At 43.9% G+C, this 17,770-nt stretch overlaps 1 protein-coding gene across 4 annotated transcripts in view; it reads left to right on the forward strand.

The window, feature by feature from the left end:
- Positions 1 to 17,770, forward strand: part of FAM107B (family with sequence similarity 107 member B) — a 145,854-nt gene that overhangs the window by 58,972 nt on the left and 69,112 nt on the right. The window contains exon 1 of one of the 4 annotated variants that reach the window (XM_037001667.2): positions 2,592 to 2,764. The exons of the other annotated variants lie outside the window; for them this stretch is intronic. The gene's annotated coding sequence lies outside the window, so the exon portion shown is untranslated. Of the gene's footprint in view, positions 1 to 2,591; positions 2,765 to 17,770 lie in introns of those variants that run through there. 4 annotated transcript variants of the gene reach the window in all.

A 17,770-nucleotide genomic window follows, 5' to 3' on the forward strand; every position in this document is an offset into this window, starting at 1 on the left:
CTTACGAAGTTCAAAGTAGTATTTGATCTCCTCTTATTGTTTTTCGTTTAAAAGAAATTATGATTCCTGATGCAAGGGTAGGGACATGGCTAAGAGCCTGCAGGCATTTATACCCTAGGCTATGGACTGAGCTACATGGTTCCATTTTCCCCAGAAGTCAGGGAAAGGCTGAATGGTCATTTATCACGTACAGACACTGACACTCTGCCTACTCTCATGGCATCATAGAAGTCTGTCCAGGTGGCTTTGGGGGACATTCCAGGCTCACTGGTGGGTTAGTGCTTTTCCAAGATTAAAATCTAGAATTGAATGCATTCTCCTTGCATTAGTCTGCACAGGCTGCTGTAACAGGGGCTTAACATTATTTTCTTACAGTTTTGGAAGCTGGAAGTCCAAGCTCAGGGTGCCAACAGTGCTGGTTTCTGGTGAGACCTCTTTCTGGCTTGAAGATGGTCTCACATTGGGAGACGGCTCTCTGGTTGTGTCCTCACATGGCCTCCTCTCTGCCTATGCACAGAGAGGGATCTCTGGAGTTTCTTCCTCTTTTTATAAGGTCACCAGTCCTACTGGATTGGATCCCCACTATTATGACCTCATTTAACCTTAATTACAACCCGAAAGGCCCTTTCTCCAAATATGGTCACATTGAAGACTACGGTTTCAACATATGAACTTTGGGGGACATAATTCAGTCCCTAACATTTCTTATATGCCAGACACTATGTTAAGCATAAGGATGTAAAAATATGGATATATATCAAGCAAAACTCTGCTCAAAGAGGGTGCATATTTACAATACAGTGCAATAATTATAAGACAAAGCTAGGTAAGGGAGGGTAGAAAAGGTTGATCCAGTTTGAGCAGATCAGGGAAGGCTTCTCAGAGGAACCTGGGTTTCAGAGAGAGGGGGAACTCTTGGGAGTGGGGTGGGGTGAAGGATGCTAGGCAGAGGGGAGGCATGTGGAAGAGCATGACAGGTGACAGATTCTTTCACCTAGTCTTCACATTCCCAGAGCAGGGCCATTTAGCTAATAAAGCACTCTGGCTCAGTGGAGCCCTGGGTGTTTGGGGAATGTAGGATAAGCCCTTGGAAGAGGTTAAGGTGGTGTCAAGTAGTATGCTGCCCTATGGGGTGGTGTACTAAAGAGCTTAGACTAGCCCGTATAGTGGGAATTGGGCACCCATTAAAGGATTTTAAGAAGAGGAAGAACCTGAGCTGATTTGCACTTGGCAAGTTCACTGGGGAAGCAATATGGAGGAAAAATGTGTGAGATTAGAGACTGGGGACAGTTGGAAGACCACTGCCACAGGGTGGTAACAGACTCCAAAGGCCAACTGTGTCAGTACCAGAGAAATAGGGAGGCTGGCTATCTAGGCATCCTGTAGAATGCACAGGACCTGATACCATGTGGAGAATGATGAGAAAATCTAGGCTGGATTCCAGGTTCTAGTTTGGTGACTAGTGGACCCATTGCTAAGAATAGGAACACCACCACCCAAGGATAGGGAGATAAGGATAACTTGTAGGAAACACCATAGATAAAGTTCACCCAGGGCAGTTTCTTGGTCTGGGCAGGAGCTCTCTCTTTCTCCATCCTGTGGCAGGTGATTTCACCCCTCAGTGGGTTGCAGGGACCTAAGGATGGCCAGAACATTAAACGGCTGTGGCTTTAGAGCATCTTTAGAGTAATTTGTTTACTGAAATCCACAATTGATAATGGCTTTTCTGTGTGACCATGACTCAAACTGTTTTAGTCAGAAAAGCTTCACAACAAATAAACTCTTAGTCATCTGTTGCCAAGAAAATTAAAAAACTTTTGATGTAAAATCAATCAACCTGCTGTCCTTGTTTGTTACTCTGAAATAGGTATCTCCCATTTTTGTTCCTGCTGTGATTTCTGGTAGATGGTAATCTGAAAGTTTTAGAGGTGGGCAGAGAAGTAATTTGCTTTAAGAGAGCTGAAAGAAAAAAAATCAGAAAAAAAGATTTAAAACAAACCCTTTCCTCCTTTTGCATAAATTTAAATCTCAATTACTCTTTGATGAGCAAAGGCCTGAGAGGAATATGAGTAAATTCCCAGGGCACGGGGTTTCAAGTCCTGGTTTAACTGTGAATTTGAACAATTTTAACAAATCTTTCAGTGCTTCCTCCCTGAATCTTATTGAGTTTCCATCTGTGGGCAGGATTTCAATGGGGACAGCCTCTCTAAGAGTCACAGATGTGGAGTGGAGATGGAGGCCAGACACCCAACAGCCAAAGTTCCGAGTCCTAGAGGGAGACAGAGACAGAGGGAGAAAGGGGGAGAGAAAGGTCTTTAATTGTGGCTCAATGAATGTGCGCCTGCCTCCTTCCATTTCCCATTTCTCTCTCCTGGTGACAGTTCTTTTCTTCCAACGTTCCCTCGTCTTCTTTCCTGAGTTTCCGAAGGCAGTCAAACTAAATCCAAGGAAGGAAAACCTCCTGGACGCAAATCCCGAGATTTCCCGAGCCGGAGTCCGGAGCGCAGGGCCCGCGCGCGGGGCGGGGAAGGGGCGGGGCCTTCTCAGCAGCGCCCCGCCCCCGGCCCGCCCCGCTGCTTAATTCGGACGCGCGGGGCCGCGGGGTGTGAAAGAGCCGCCTGGGCCCGGACTTGTAATCACAACCGCAGAGTCGCCGCTCGCGCCGCTTTCGGGCAGCTGCGAGCTGCCGAGCTGCTGGGCGCCACCGCGGCCGCCCGGAGCGAGCGCCGGGGAGGGAGCCGCGCGCCTTTGTGCGCGCGCTGAGGTAGGGTCGCCTTTCACACTTACTTTGCACACAAAGACTGGGAGCTCAGGGAGGTGGAGGGGCTCGCCGAGGGGACACTGCGCCGACCCTGGCCCCGCGGACCCCCGGCGGGAAGGGCCGCCGGACTTCCCTTCCCCGCGGCCGGCCCGCAGACCTGCGCGGGCGCTTGGGCGGGGGTCCCTGTCTGTGCGAGAGGACGGCGCGCAGGGCGAGGGCGCGCGGGCAGCTCCGTCACTTCGCGTCGGGCCGCGGAGGCCCGGGTCTCAGGGCGGGCGTGGCGGCCGCGGCGCGTGGCCCCCGGCCGGACGGGTGCTGAGCACACGGGGCGCTGTGAGCGAGGGGAGCCCCGGCGGCCGCTCCGCTCTGCTTATTGTTGCCTCCTCGGCTTAGAAAATGAGAGACCCTGCCTGGAGCGGGGATGCGCTGCCCACCCCGAGCGCCGCGCGCGGCCAGACGCCGAGCCCTTCACACCCGATCACCGCTCGCTGCCCGGGGCCGCGCCCGAGGCGGCCGGAGCGGCTCCCGGGCCCGACCGAGCCACCGCTGGGCGAACAAAGAAGGGGCCGGGGGTCACCCCGCTGGTTTAAAGGTGACCGTGACTCCGTTTCCAGTCTGCAAGTAACTTTCCATTTTTGACCCCCAGTTCTTACTCCAGTGAACCCAGTATCTTGGGTGGCGTCTGCACTCAAGAGAGTCCTAAAATTTTGGATCCTGTAATTTCTCCTCAAGCGTCCTCAGGCCACTGGGGGATGGCATGGATGCGGGTGGGCAAGTTCTGAAATGCGGTGTAGGGGATGTTAAGTGCTCCCTTCAGAAATGAGGAATCCTGTAGAGAGGATAAATGGCAGATCATACTCTGCAGCTAGACGCCATACCCTTCCTTCCGCGGAAAGAGTTTAGTTAGTGACAGCAGAGCAAAGTTATTTGATTAGAATGAGTGTGGTGTTCAAAGGAAATGCAGAAAAACGGATGAGGCTTGTTAGACTGTAACTTGAGGGTTTCTTCCTAACAGGTATGTTGGTGTTCTCCTCTGGCCTTGTTCCCCTCCCGTTACTTCGGGGAGCTCAGCCGACCAAGTTGCTTTCAGTTGAAGTAGTATGTGGAGTGCCTGTCTGGGTAAAGATTTTTTAGTGCCTGTAGTTTCAAGTTTAAAACCTTTAAGTATGTTCATTAAAAACATTTAAAAAATAAGGAAAAAAAGGCCACTTGTGCCCACCATCCAAATACTTCCTAAGGATGAGGCATCTTTGCTTGATGTATGGCTTGGCAGCCATTGTGTTTGTGTGTGTGTGGATAAATGAGGGACTTACTGATTCTTAATTTTTGTCAGTCACATCAGTCTGAAATCCATAGCCTACAATTGAGGATTAATGCCCTCAAGAGGTTTAAAGTATATTTTCTTAAAACTTTGAAAGTAGCCACCTATACAGAAGGGGGAGGGAAGAAATAGGAAAAACAATGTATTTTCCACTGAATTTGTTAGAATGGACTGATAGAAAAGTTTTAGGGACCATTTCTTTGAATTTCAGGAGCAATCTGGGATTGACTTTTTTTAAAAAAATTAAAGTGAATCTTTCAGCTTTAAAAATATTTAAAATTTAAAAATACAGTTCTGAGATTCAGGAGGAATATGTGATGGGAAGGAACTCTTTGTAGAACAAGAAATTGGAGAGGTTTTATAGCTGGATACATGTTTGCTTCTGAAAGACTACATTAAGAAAGTAAAATAAGGATGATATCCCTGTAAATTGTGACTAGTTTTGAGTTCATGTGTTCTGTAAAAAACAAGAAACAACATATTGTTTAGCCACAGATTTGGCCACTGAATGCCTTTGTCATTACACACTTTTGTTTTCCACTTGTAAAATTTTCAGACATTCATTTCTACAATAGGCAAAATAAAAAGTGGTCTTGGAAACAATTGTTTAAAAGTAGATTGATCATTAGGCCAATGCAGTACTTTTTGAAATTAGAATTTACAAGAGGGAAGTTGTGGTTATGTACTGTCAGGTGCAATCTGTTTCTGTTCCTAACTTGGGGCTCCTTAATCTGTATACATGCACGTTAGGGGTCTTTCCTAAGTGAATTGTGAAGTATGTAGACTGCTGTGATGATCAGCATTCCTTCAGAAACACTGGTACCTTTCTACATAGAAAAGTCAAAAGAAACTCCAATAGGACATGTCAGAATCTCTAAATCTGATTTTTCAACCCTCCTGTGCCCTTGGACAATGTAAGCAGTACAGTCAAGCTGGGTCAGAGGTCAGAGGTGAGCAGCTTGGCTCTTTTTCTGCAATGTTCCTTCATAGGGAGGTGAGAAAAGTTTGGGAATGGCCTAGTGTTAGGGACTTGCTATGGCTATTTGTGATGGCCAGCCTCTTTTCTCTATGGATTGCAGGATCCATTCCTGGGATGTTTAAAAGTAGACTTAGTTTGTGCTTGGGATAAGTGCTATAAGAGATTCTATCCCCAAGCTGTAGTAGAATGGATGCTCCCATTCATTCATTCATTCATTCCTTTGATTTCTTAATTGTTTAAAATGTCACAAGTAAAGGTGCAAAAGATTTTTACTGAATTTCTTTGGAAAGGGTTGAGGCATGGAAGACCTTTCTCTGAAAAGAGGGAACATAATGGATTGGTAGTGAGGCTTACTGTTATTATTAATGTCCTGCCTGCTCCTTCCCTCCAGAATTCTCTGTGCAAAATGTTTTGAGAAATGAGTCATGAAATTTGGTTAAGTAAGATCTAGATTTTAGGCATTTTTAGAAGTCTCCAAATAATTTGAAGAGTCATTTCCCTTCTTTAAGTCTAGAGAAAGTATCTGTGGGTGCCTACCCATTTTGCTTTGGTCACACATTGCATTAAGAAAGCTGCTGCACCAATGAGAAATCAGTGGGCACAGCCCAGGCCCTGTGGTGCTGGGATGACCCCATGAAGCTTCACTTCTTTGTGTCATTTCCTTGTCTGTTCTTGGCCTATTACTGCTTTGTCTTCATGGAAGCAAATCATTTTCCTTCCCAGTGCAGAAAGTGCTGGACCTTATCCATCTGGACTTTTCCTTATGTTAAGTACTTAGGGAACTCAGTTGGACAGGAATAGATGCTTTTACCCATCTGATATTGTTAATTCCAGTATCAGTAAAAGAAAAAGAAACTTTGGCAAGCTGGCTTTGGTTGTCTTTAGTTGTGGTAGATAGGTGAGAAACTATGTCTAAGGCTGGTGGGGGAAGTTTTGTTTTTCATTCACTCCTTCATTTAACACATTTGCTTAGAGTCTCTTAGGTGTCCCCACTGACCTAGCATTGGATACACTGCAGTTGACTAGACTGATGTGCCTGTCCCCATGGCAGAGCTAGCGAGGAATATATTTAAAGAACTGCACAAAATGACACAGAAATTGTTTAATGACAGTTATGTTTAGAGCTGTGAAGGGAAAGCCTCACTTCATGAATTAAGGTACCTCTGAAAGATGATGTAAATTATAGTTCAGGCTGTGGAATTGGGTTTCTGGCTGTGAGGAGAGATGTGGAGGGAAGTGTGTGGCTACCAGGGCTGATCTTGTAAGAGATAGGGGCTTGACTGAACACCTGCAAAGGACTATTCTTACTTGTCTAGAATTTGGCTGAGGGGTTGGGACACTTTCTAGTGTGAAACTGGGAAGATACTGGGAAACTCTGGTCTTGTTCCAGGGCTCTTGCTGAAAGTAAACCTCAAGGCCAGTGGTCCTGGGAAGCCATTTGTGGTGGGGACATGCTGTTCTGAGCTGGTCTGAAGGATTCTCAGGAGCCGAGGGCTTGCACAGCGTTATGCAGGGGGCAGTTAGGCTACATCTGTGCCCACCAAAAGTTCTGCTACAAATGAAAAGAAAGATGGGTTTTTGAGCAAATTGTGGGGAGAGTTACTTAAGAATGTTTTTTAGGCTCAGGTGAACTATCAAGGAAAACCCGGGAGGATGCAGGAAAAGAAGGAAGGTTACTTTCACACTAGGCAAACTCTTTAATGGGGCCATTCTACAAAGGATTTCAGTGTGGGTGAAGAGCTGCTGCAGAGCAGTTGTAAAGCAGCAGCCACAGCCTGTGCTCTGCAGTGTTGTGTGTGTGGAGAGGTGGAAGGCAGGCATGGTTTGGTGACAGTAATGTTCCCTACACACAGCAAAGTCTTGGGGTTCTGTGGTGCGAATGGAGGTCCACTTCGGAGCCATGAAATGACAGGGGCCTCTGGGCTGTCCTCACTGCTGTTGCTCATCGTGCTGCTGAAATCATAAATGCTTAGCAGTCCTTAGGCTGAGAAGTCTTACGTGGAGGAATGCCAGGCCTAGGCAGCCTTCGGGTTGAGTATGTAGTGTGAAACATCCTCCAAAAACCAGATTGGAAAAAAATGTGGGTTCCATACTAGCTACCCACTTCCTGGCCAGTTGTAGGTCTGTGTTGTCTGGAGGGTTTCCCCACCTCATTCTCTGTTCTCCTTTTTGTTGTCAATGCTGATTTATGTTATCCTGGAGCATCTCTTGGGGGCAGCTCTGCTTGGCACCAGCCCTGGACCAGAGGGGTGGGACTGGGGAGGTAGGCATGTTTCTTAATGTGGTGTAGGTAAAAGGTTTGAAACTTTGAAGCCAGACATATGTGAGTTGGAATCTAGGCCCTAACACTGTGCCCTCCACGGTCACAGCACACTTGAGAGCACCGGCATTCTCAATTTGTAGGTCAGTTTAGGAAGATCTACCTCCCACGGAGTGGTGAGGGCAAATGCAAGGTTAGGGTGTTAGGCTGTTGTGCTGTTGCCCACAGCCTTTTAACTCAGATGTTTAGTAACACAGTGACAGTGGTGCCAGGATGCCAGGAGAGATACTAGGGAAGGGTGTGGGGCTCCCTGGATGCCTTCATACCTGAGGGTGTTGTACAGATAACCTGGTTTTGATATTAGAAGTGTCATGTTTTATTCTATTCTCAGACACAAGTTTTGGCCATCTTCATAAAGTGTTATAATGAAGTATATAGGATAGACTTCTGTGGTACTGTGGTGTAAGCTTTTCTGTGTTATTAATGTAAGAAATACAGCACATGCTCTGTGAGAGTTAACCTTAAAACTCACATGTTATCTAGTTTTTTCAGGTCTCTGGGCCTGATGCGTGCTAATGAGTTTACCAAACTGTACAGTCATATCGTAACTGCAGTGTGAATCCTCAGAAGTTGTTTGTGGATGTCTAATGTCGATGTAAAGTTCCACATCCCACGGCAGGTTACATATCGTGAAGTTCAGAATGCCATTGTGGATATGGATATGGATATGTAGAGGGACTTCCTTTGTAATGCAGTGTCATTTACAATAGGTAAAGGCGTGGACCAGGATTCTTTTTTTCCTTCTTTAATAGATACACAGAGTAATGTAGTGTTTTGGAAAAAAGGAGAGAGGCCTAGACCTCTTGAATTTTCAGAATCCTAAGTCCAAGATGACCGTTAACTAGTGTGTGATTTTGGAACAGTTCATTTATTTCTGTTTTTCTGTCTCACCTGTAAAATGGACATAATCACACTTGCCTACCTCTTGGAGCTGTCTAGAGGGTGAAGTGAGAGCCTAAATTCTTTATAACTGGTACAGTGCCATGTGACTGTAAGTTGTCATTGTAGGGACTGCCCTAGGGTCTGTAGTACACAGGCCACCCCTCTAGGATAGGGGTGGCCCTTTGAAAGTGAGAGGAGGCAGGGCACAGAATGGTAAGGAGAGTCAGCAGTGTCATCCTTTAGGTTCCTGCTCGGGGGAAACAGCAGTTACTTTGTGTTCAAGGAATGGAGGCATCTTGGAAGTACCACTAGGCTATCAGATTAGAGTTCAACCTGGGTGAGTCTGTTAGCCTAGTAGCACTCCCATATTCTCATCTGTGAGATATAATAATAAATGTAATAATAATAGTATCACCAATAAACCATTCTCAAGCACTTCCTATGTGGCAGGCATGGTGCTATGTGCTTTATGAGATTTCCTCATTCATCAGCAAATGTTTAACAAATTTTCCAGTATGCCAGGCTCTGGGCCGGACACAAGTGTGTGACTAGGACAGTGGGTGGGACTGACCAAATCTTAAATTCCAGTGAGAGCACACACTGTAAGTCTGCAGATAACATGACTCCAGGTAGTGTCAGTGCTGCAAAGATAGGTTGAAAGGCTGGTGCCTGTCAAGAGAGGAGGTAGTCGTGGTGTAAAAGGGTGAAGCCCCTGGAGGAGGAGACTTTGTGATCTGAGTGAAAGAAGCGGGGTAGCTTGGTGCCCATCTCTCTCTGTACAGAGGTAAGTGCAGGTAAGGGCCCACAGGCGTGCGCTTTTAAAGGAATGGCAAGAAGGCTTGTCTGGATGGAGTTGACTGTGGGGCCAGGAGGGGATGTGGATGAGATCTGGTGGGAGCCACCTCATGTGGGGCCTGTAGGCCATGGCTTGGACTAGGCTGAGGGGGAGGCCATGGCAGGGATCTGAGCATGATGGGAGAGATGGGCATTGTGATTATAAATAGCCCCCTGATTGTGAGGTGCAGTGGCAACCCCAGAGGGGCAGGAATAGAAGCCGGGAGACCAAAAGGAGGCCTTGTGATTCCTTGTGGATGTTGTCCTGCCTGGGATGGAGCTGGTGAGAAGTGATTGGGCACATCGTTTTGAAGATGGAAGCAACAGGACTTGTTAATGGATTGGAGCTAATGTTTGAGAGGGAAAAGAATGATGAGCGACACCTTCATTGTTACCCTCAGCAACCTGGTGAAGGGTGACACCACTTAGGGGTCTGGGAAACCTAGGTAGGGGAGGATTATGTGATGCTCACAGCAGCCTCTGGAATTAATACTTTATGATTGATGTGCATTTCACAGATGTGGAAACCCAGGGTTAGAGAAGTAACAAGTTTGCCCTGAGACAAAGCTGAGTCAGGATGAGGATCCAAGCCTGGTCCTGCCCAGGCCTTGCATTCTCAACGGTTTTTGTTATACTCTTAAAATATCTGAATTTGTGATCCTAACAGGTTGGTGTGAAAGTACCTGTGCAAACACTTTGGAAACACATCTTTATTTTAATTTTTTTCTAGTGTAGTCTTTTTGAGGAATATAACTTACATGCCTATAGTTCACCTATTATAAGTGTCCAGTGCCATAATTTTTAGTAAAGCTGTGTAGTTGAGCAACCATCATCCCAACTGAGTTTCAGACTTGCAGTTAGTTCCTTTTCCCACCCTCAGGCTTAGGCAAACACTAATCTTTCTTCTGTCTCTAGAGTTTTGCCTTTTCTATAAATTTCATACACAGGTAGTCATACAGTATGTGACCTTTTGTGTCTGGCTTTGTTCATTTAACAGAATGTTTTTGAGATCCACTGTTGGGTTGCACATCTGCTTTTGAGGAACATGCTTTTTTCTTTTTCTGAAAGAGGTACTGTGCTGGTGAGAATGATTTCCACTGAGATAGGCTTTAAGATGAGGATAGAGATAGAGTTAGCATTTATTATCATGCCAGGCATGGTTTTGCTCATTATCTTCTGTGATCTTCTAAGTAATTCTGTGAGGGACATACCACCAATACCACCATTAGTGTTTTACAGACAAGGAAACCAAAGTGTAGAGAGATTAAAAAGCTTGCCCAAGGTTATAGGAGTTGGGATCAAACTTGGGCTTTCTCTCTGCAGAACTGCATCTAGGTTACCTTAGTTAAGTGTTGATAAAGTTTTGACTTCTTAGCTTCAGGAAGGGCTTGGAATTCCAGATGGAATAATGCACTTGTCAGGAAATTCTAAGTTTTTATAAAATTATAGTTTTAAGGAGAATAATTGTTCTGCATTTTTATTTTGGCATTACCATAAGGAAACAATAGTTTCTTAAAGTGATCCATTTGTGAAGTAGCTTTCTCAGCCATGGAGTGAGGAAGATGCCAAGTTAAAAAACATAATTATATCATTAGGCAGAGCTTGTGTATAGAGTTGTGTTTTAAATATTATGTTTACCAGAAGTTCCATTTTTGCACAGACTATCCCCAGACTGTTGCCTGATTATTAGTGGATGGAATTTAATTAGCATAATGCATTTTTCAAAGTTTTTATAGGCTTATATATTAATACAGCTTCCCTCCCTGGTTACATTTCTGTATTTAAACATTTTTTTTCTCCTCTTTACATACTGGAGGATTTCATATGCCCTGTTACAGAGGAATTCTTCATATACATATATTTTTCTTTTTAAAAGAAGATTATCCAGTGGAATGCCGGGCCTTTGAAGTTGGTGAAAGGGGACAACCATTGTTCCATACCCATTGAGCAGCTCCAAGAAGGGGCAGGTTACATACTGTATGACATGAGCTGGAAGCTTCGAGAAAGTAGGATTTGAGAGCAGAGGTAGAGACTTCAAAGGTACAGTAAAGATGCTGTAGCTTCACCGTATCTTCAGATACTATCTCACTCTGTTCAACTTTACTCTTTGTGCTCTGGCTGGAGAGTATGCTTCAGGTGCCGAGGCCACCACCATGCAGAGCTTGGAAGTTGCAAGCAGATCCAAACCTGTTTTTTTCCATTCCAGACTTGCTTCTGACTGGCGCTGCTGGCCTTGAGGAGAGGGATGTTTTATTGGAAAGCCAAACCAACTAAAATTAAAATTGCAGGGAGTAAAAATTGATGGAGCTGTGTACATAAGAATGTGTGCCTTTTATCTTATGTAAGTCATACCTCAATTACAGATATTAAAAAGAAGACAGACAAGAAACCAAAAAAAACCAGGCCTTGCCAGGGAGTAGAGGCTGTGGAATGGACCACTGCCCAAGAATACATAATCTAAGTTACTGTTGGGTGCTGCTCATCTCTTTTCTCTTGAGGTACGATGCTTGCTTCAAGTTCAAACCACCTTACTTGCTGAGTTCCCCGCTCAGAGCAGCAATTTCACGCTTTTTCCCTGAATAGAGGCATCTGGAAATACCAATTGGCAAAAATTGCAGGCAGAGGAACCTGTACATTTCCTCTCATCTAAATAACCCTAAAACTGCCTTTTGTTCTGCCAACCACAAATCTTCTCAGTCTTCTTACCTGAGAGTTTCCCCTTCCTGTGTGGAGCTGGGTGGTGCCCAGCCATCTGTGACCCAGATTCTACTTATGGGCCCTGCCGTTTCAGTTGAGCAGCTGAACATACAGGTCCAGAACCTCAAATGGGAAAAATCTGGGGATCTATAGAACTCCCTGTCTGCCCAGCACTGATTTCACCCCTATTAGCTTAAAAATGTCTTTTGACAGGTTTCTTCAAACTTGGATCTGAATAAAGGCCACATACTGCATTTGATATTAATGCCTCTTAAAACTTTTAAACTCTGAACAGCAATTCTTCCCCCCACCCTTTTCTCCCTAAGTTAATGATTTGTTGAAGAATCAGTTCAGTTGTCTTACAGAATATCCCACATTCTGGACTTCTGCTGGTAGTTTTCTCTCCTTTTCCACTAGTCTCCATATTTCTGTAAACTGGAAGTTAGCCAGTTTATGTTCAGCTTTTTGGGCTAGATGAGTTCGGTGGTGGTGTATACTTGATTGTATACATCATGTCAGGAAAATGTCTCCATTGCAGTGATACCAAGGTTGATCATGGGGCTCACGTGGTGGCAGCCTGATTGTGAATTTCCTCAGTTTTGTCCAAAGTCTATTAGCATCCACTGAGGACTGTTGGCTGGATTAATTATTTCATTAGTGGTTGTTGATTCTTCTCTCTTAATGAGCATATTAGTGAGTATGAGATGGGATTTTAAACCTACCAGGGTGTCATAGAAAGCTGTCAACATTGATGCAGATTAAGGACATCTAGAGGATTAATAGAGAAGCAGAGGATGGCCTGGCTTTATGCAGGTGTTATGAATACTTCTGATCTTTAGAGCTAATTACCATTTGCACACTCTTCTATGAATGTTACTGTGTCAGGTTAATTTTATTGTAAGTGTTTACCAGCACCATGAAATATTAAGTTTTTAATGCTACACTGTTGCTTACATAACTTGGCTGCCTGGCCACCACCTAAATCAAGAGATATGATATGGGTTTATTTTATTTATTTATTTATTTATTTATTCATTTATTTATTTATTTATTAAGGTGTCATTGATATACGCTCTTATGAAGGTTTCACAAGAAAAACAATGTTATTACATTCACCCTTATTATTGAGTCTCCCCATGCCCCATTTCAGTCACTGTCCATCAGTGTAGTAAGATGCCACAGAGTCCCTATTTGTCTTCTCTGAGCTACACTGTCTTTCCCGTGACCCCACACACACCATGTGCACCAATCATGACACCCCACAATCCCCTTTTCTCTCTCTCCCCACCCGACCTCCCCTACCCCTCCCCTTTGGTAACCACTAGTCCCTTCTTGGAGTCTGTGACTGCTGCTATTTTGTTCCTTCAGTTTTGCTTCATTGTTATACTCCACAAATGAGGGAAATCATTTGGTATTTGTCTTTCTTTGCCTGACTTATTTCACAGAGCATAATACCCTCTAGCTCCATCCATGTTGTTGCAAATGGTAGGATTTGTTTCTTATGACTGAATAGATTCCATTGTGTATATGTACCACATCTTCTTTATCTGTTCATGTACTGATGGACACTTAGGTTGCTTCCATATCTTGGCTATTGTAAATAGTGCTACGATAAACATAGGGGTGCATATGTCTTTTTGAATCTGAGAAGTTGTATTCTTTGGGTAAATTCCTAGGAGTGGAGTTCCTGGGTCAAATGGTATTTCTATTTTTAGTTTTTTGAGGAACCTCCATACTGCTTTCCACAATGGTTGAACTCGTTTACATTCCCACCAGCAGTGTAGGAGGCTTCCCCTTTCTCCGCATCCTCGCCAGCATTTGTTCTAGTCTTTTCTATGTTGGCCATCCTAACAGGTGTGAGGTGATATCTCATTGTGGTTTTAATTTGCATTTCCCTGATAATTAGTGATGTGGAGCATTTTTTCATGTGTCTGTTGGTCATCTGAATTTCTTCTTTGGATGATACGGGTTTATAAGGTGGAATTCCATGTGAGGAAGGAAACCACAATAGGTTATCCTTTCCAATAATCATTTAAAATTTACTGGCATGTGAGGAATATTTACACCTGTCTTTCCTTAGGAGCAGTAAATCATTTATGAGTTTAAAAAAACGGAAGGAGAATGATGAATCTGAAATAGTTTAGTTTGTATTCTGCAAAGATTTAAGAGAAATGAACCTTTATTGTCAACTTTCGGCTTCATTGTTAAGATCGGAAAGAATAGATTATTGCAGTGTTTCTAGCAGGAAGTAATTGGGAGTTCCTCTTAAAGGAGAGTGGTTATGGGAAATACACTTAATTTATGTGTGCTCCATCACTTCCAGGCCCCACCGGGACATACTATACCAGCAATGTGATTTTGGGACAACCTCAAGGTTTGAAGTCCACTGGAATGGAAATATGTTGATTCCTCTTATCATAGGCAGGCCTTCCTTTTGCCTCAGTGTGTTCCTGGAACCCACTCTATGAAAGGGAGCATTAAAAGCATGTTCTAGGAGTCCCATAGGCACTGTCTCATGGTTAGGGGTTGTGTGTGTGGCCACATGGTATCAGTCAAATCTTGTCCATGACCAATAAATCATAAAAGAAAAGAATGAAAACTAGACACCTAGAACAACTTGAAATTGTAAGCTACATTGTCAGGGCTTGAATTTAGAGAAGCCGTGGAGATCAAGAGATCATCTAATCCAGACTCTCATTTTTTAGTGAATAAACCAACACTCAGACATGTTAACTAGTTTGCTTGTCCAAGACCATACAGCTAATTATTGGTAGGGGTGGAACTAAAACTGAATCCAGAATAACAATCACTGATATGTACATATGTGTTTCTTACATGTGAGCATACGTGCATCTATTTTTAATCGTCATCTCATGATGTTGGACTGCAATTACAGTATTTAACTGAGGAGGACGCTGGTGTATAGAGTCAATAAATACTTTAAGATCACACAGCACTCAGAAACACTCACTACAGAGAACATGTGTTTCCCCCAGTGGTACTGCTTTTCACTTCCTTCCTTCCTGCCTTCATTTTTATTATTTTTTTAAGTTTTATTATTCCTTATTGAAGGAATGCCTTATTCTTAACAGCCCATACATATTGCCTTTCCATGGCCTTCCATATACCCTAAAGATCTCTATTAAAAAACCACCAGCTCTAATTTACTGTAAATATGGTCAGTGGAAAGTGAAACATTAGCTATGGTAAATTTAAATAATTCATAATTTTGCTTGGCTTCTCAGCATTTAAAAGTGCTTTTGGGTGGTAGTTCAGGACTCTTAAAAGATGGCTAGGTAGGTTTGAACTGATAGCTTCTTTCTTTTGATAGATACTCTTTGCCAACCCAAAGCTTTAAAAAAAATTCCTTTAATCATTACTGAAAAAAGCATTGCCGCTTATCCTTTAAATACTTGATAGCATCACCAAGGGGACTGCCTTGTGGTGGGTCTGGAAAGCAGAGAGCTCCTGGTCTCCTCTTCCCCTTCTTCTCTCTTCCCTTCCTCCTCAGTCATATCCAGGCAGTACTGTGCCAGAGGTTTCATTAAGAGTAGGTTGTCTTCTGGGAGTAAGTGTGAAAGGTGATGGGCCGGGAGAATGGAGGGAAGTCAGCCCTCTTGGAACAGGAGAGGGATTTTTCTGTTGATTTCTGATCATTGGCCTCTAGTTTCTTAACTGGAAGACTTGCCTTTTTTCTATCCATGCTGCCAATACAGAGCCTGGTGAGGTGCCACAGAGGTGTTTATCAGATGATCTGTTAAGTGAGGACACAGGAAGGGGGAATGTGGAGACCCTGCTAATGTCCAGGGAACTGTCCACTTGCTTGTGTTTTGTATTCTCTTCCACTGTGACTTTAAACAGCTGTGAAAAAGCAAGAACAGTTAGCCGTGCTGCTATCCATAGATATGTGCAGAGTAGGTGTTTTTGTTTTATTTCTTTAAAATGCTCTAAATGGCAATTCTTCATGATCTTTCTCTTTCGTATTGCAGCTGAAATCTGTAATGATTGGATCTACCAAGACTGTTTTTCCCCCTCTCCATTCGTGCTAGAAACAAAATGGCTTGCAAATACAGTCTGGAACATGTTGCATACATGTGTTTCTTGATGAGTCATAGCACATATCTGACTAATTTCAAATCCTGCCTATTTATAACCTCTTCAGAATAACTGTAAGATCTTAGACATTCTCTACTAATGTCATGTAGATTAACACAACTCTGTAGAAGGAGATAAATTTTACTCATGAATAATTCATTTGATGTTCCTCTAGCCCCACTCCCCCCCGACACACACACACACTGTTTCTCTGAAGTGTGTCATTCTGCCCGCAATGCATGCTGGAGCGTTCACAGCAGTCACAGGACTGAACAGGGTTGAGGCCTCATAGAACATGAAGGTCTCTTGTGGGAACCTGAAGCTCGGGGAAGCTGATGATACCAGCATCTTCCATAGCTCCTTGGTGCACATGTGGAACCAGAACTCGCTCCCCTTGGTTTCTCATTCGGTCTGGCTTCCTTTGCTCTCACCTCCGTGCCTTGCACTGCCTGACCCATGTGCTGGCACCTGCCACCACAGAAGAATAAAAACAAAACAAAAACCAAACTTCCTAGTTACTGTCGTGATGGTGACGCTTTTATTGCAGAAAAGGAAGAATGTTAAAACACATAATTCTGTTATTTTTAAAAACTATCTTTTTTTGATGTTTGTTCTAAGTTCTTGTTTATAATATAGTCTTAAAAATGTTAAAATAGTTATTCATACCATAGGCCAAAGCCTAGGTATTCATTAAATGTGAGAACAATTTTTTGCTGACTGGCGTCTGTTGTCCACATTTTGACTTCTAGTGCTAAGCATCTTCCTGTGAGTAAATGTGATTCCTTTTTAAATAAATGTAGGGAAACTACATTTCTCTAAATAAATGTACAAGCGTGTGTTTCTCTAAATAACAATAAATATATGAGTTCTTCCCATGATTGTGGAAGGATTTCTCATATCACCGTTCCCGAAAGGCTTTTTCAAGTGTTATCATTTATTAGTCCCAACACTGGTGACTAGAGAGAACACAAACCTTTTTAGATAGACCTGGTGGTATGTAGGAATGTAGGTATGTGTCTGTAGGTATGTACCTCAGTGAGCTTAGGTTTCTCATTTTAGCAGGGTGACTGTCAGGCAGGTGATACAGGCAAAGCAGCTGGCATATAGGTGTTAACAAAGGGTAGTGTCCTGTCCTCCAAGCTGGTGCCTGGATGTGGTCAGGTGTGATTGTTTCCCCTAACCCACTGGAATAAACTTGTTCAGTTTCACTAGGACTCAGCATTGGCCCAAGGCTTGGAGTGAGTGTCTGCTCACCTGTACCATTCTTGTGGGCTTTCTGCCCCTGCAGTGCTGAGCCAGTTTCTGAGCAGTGGTGGAATAGAGAGGTGGGTTTGGAAGGTAGGGTTGAAGAGCTCTGGGGCCTAGCTGGAGAGTGGAGGACAGAACAGTGGGCTCAATGTTTGGATGGCTTTCTTAGCTCAGGTGCTAAAACAATACCATAGTCTGTGGCTTAAACCACAAACATCTATTTCTCACAGTTCTGGAGACTGGAAGTGCAAGATCAGGATGCTGACAGTGTGGTGCCTGGTGAGGGCCCTCTTTGGGTTTGCAGCTGGCTGTCTTGCTGTGTCCTCACATGGCTGAGAGATCCTCTCTCTCCTGTCTCATAAGGTACTAATCCATTCATGAGGCTCCACCTTCCTGACCTACTCTCCTCCCAAAGGCCCACCTACACATACTGTTCACATTGGGGATCAGGGCTTCCACAGGAGAATTTTGTTTTGGGGAGATACAAACATTCATCTCAAGCAGTGGCCAAGGTGAACAGAGATTTAGAATCTATGGGCAGCAGAGTTAGAAATGAAGTGTTATGTAGAGAAGGTAGGTTTTCAGTGGTTCAGTATGGAGGTGGAAAGAAGAAGGATATGAGGAAATGTGAGA

This window comes from Manis javanica, chromosome 2 (genome assembly GCF_040802235.1).
Source record: "Manis javanica isolate MJ-LG chromosome 2, MJ_LKY, whole genome shotgun sequence".
NCBI lineage: Eukaryota > Metazoa > Chordata > Mammalia > Pholidota > Manidae > Manis > Manis javanica.